At 35.8% G+C, this 2,287-nt stretch overlaps 1 non-coding gene across 1 annotated transcript; it reads left to right on the forward strand.

Moving 5' to 3' along the window:
• Positions 1 to 1,558: 1,558 nt before the first annotated feature.
• On the forward strand, positions 1,559 to 1,667 carry LOC111721976. The gene has a single exon (XR_002770951.1). It is a non-coding gene; the product is annotated as a U6 spliceosomal RNA (small nuclear RNA).
• Positions 1,668 to 2,287: the final 620 nt, after the last annotated feature.

A 2,287-nucleotide genomic window follows, 5' to 3' on the forward strand; every position in this document is an offset into this window, starting at 1 on the left:
AGCCAGTCACAGAAAAGCCACATATCATATGATTCCATTCATATGTAATGCCTAGAAGAGGGAAATACCAGGGCTGTCCAGAAAGTATCCAGCCATGTATGTCTCTGTTGTTTTATATTACGTGGCTGGATACTGTCCAGACAATTCCATATAGAGAGACAGAAAGTCAGGCTAGGGGATGGGGAAGCAGGCAAGCAGGAGATTGGGAATGACTGTTAATGGGTACATTAACTCTTTTGGGAGTGATGAAAATACTCTACAATTAGAAGATGGTGATGGTCACACAACTCTAAATATACTGAAAGCTAATGATCTATACACTTTAATTGAATGAACTTTAAGGTTGTAAATTATATATCAGTAATGCTGTCAAAATGAGGACTCTATAGTAACACAGAGCAGCATGAATGAATCTTTGTTGAATGAAAAGAGAAAGTTCCAAAGGACAATGTATAATATGATGCCATTTCTACATAGCTCAAAAGCAAGCAAAATGAAATTATACTGTATATTGTTTAGGGATATATGATAGAACCATTTGGAATATTTCGAAAGAAGGATAAACATACAAGAGAGTAGCAACCTTGGGGGAAAGAGAGGGACATAGAATAGGTGAGGAACCTATTTTAGTTCTTGAGTCAAATAACTATTTAAAAGTTTAAATTTTATTTTGATTATAATTTGTATATTTAATGTTTTGCATGTAGCAAATATTATATTGAAAATACAATAAAAGAAAAATGCTCTTAAAATAGCTATGTGGGTATACCACCAAAAAGCAAGTCATTTATGAAAGAGGAAATAAGATTGACCTCAGACCTCCCACACCTCTCTCAAAGTCAAAGACAATGCAGTAGTGCCTACAAAATTCCGAGGAAAACAATGAATAACTTGAAAATTGTAAGATTGCTTGAGCTCAGGAGTTCAAGACCAGCCTGAGCAAGAGTGAGAACCGTCTCCACTAAAAATAGAAAAACTAGCTGGACTCTGTGGTGGGTGCCTTCTTAGTCCCAGCTACTCAGGAGGCTGAGGCAAGAGGATCACCTGAACCTAGGTGTTTGAGGTTGCTGTGAGCTTTGACACCACTACTGCACTCTAACCTGGGGACAGACTCTCTCAAAAAATAAAAATAAAAATAAAAAGGACCAAATTATCACCGGAGGTAAATGCAACAGGCAGTAAGCATGAAAAAATGAAAGAAAGCAAAATCCATGGGCCTTTCTTGGAATAAAGACAAATAAAAACTATTGTATAACAAAATCTAGGCAACTAAGTAGATGAATCAAGGCGTGTAGAATGGAGAAGACAGGATATGGAAAGTACAATGGTGAGCGCCAAATCATTCAAAATGGAATCAAGAGTAAGCAACTTGAATTATGGTCTCAGAAGAGAATGTGAATGGTAAAACCCCAGACATCATAAAGAACAGTATAACTAACAAAAATGGGGTTGGAAGAGGGAGAGATGGAAGAAAGTGAAAGGATGTATCTTTTCTAAAATTTCACAAGCATTTGATAGATATTGTGCGAAATTGGACATAATTTAGAAAATATGTTGTGTGCTTGCTCAGCAGTACATGGACTAAAATTGGACAGATACGGGGAAGACGACCGTGGCTCCTGCACACACAGGGTGGCACGTGGATTTGTGAAATGTTCCATATTTTCAATTTCAAGTAAAATTGTTTTTTTCTTCTCTAAAATTTTACAGAAGTATTTAGTGCAGTAGGATATTTAACAATCAGTTCCCACCCCTAAATTTTGATGTTCAGTATCTGATACATTGCATCTTTAGTAATTTAAGATTTGTTTACCGATGTGAAAATTATTTAAGGCATAGACTTTAAAAGCATTTAAAAAACTAATAGGGATAAAAACTACATGTGATGTGAAATAAATTTAACATGTATTTATTTTTATTCTAATTAACTTTTATGTTCCAATTGCCTTTTATCAGAAAAAGTGAAAATAAAAAATATATTGACTCTTCCCTAGTATCTGTCACTAGAGGAGCTATTGACACTTGGGGTGAGCAGGTTTTTGATGTTAGGTCTGCCAGGCGCGTTGTAAGAGGTTTGGCATCTCTGGAGAAAGCCAAGGTCCCCATAATTGTGACAACACAGAACGTGTGCGCACATTTCTAAATGTACTCTGTCGGGAATTTGCACTGCCTTGCGTGGAGAACCACTGCTGTAACCTCTTAAGAGTTTTTCATACCTTTTCTATTAAATTTAAAGCAACTAGTTAGAGAATTAAAATCTTGATTTTAAAAATCTCAAAAAGGATGC

The sequence above is a fragment of the Otolemur garnettii genome, unplaced genomic scaffold (assembly GCF_000181295.1).
Source record: "Otolemur garnettii isolate 467f Iridium unplaced genomic scaffold, OtoGar3 scaffold00005, whole genome shotgun sequence".
NCBI lineage: Eukaryota > Metazoa > Chordata > Mammalia > Primates > Galagidae > Otolemur > Otolemur garnettii.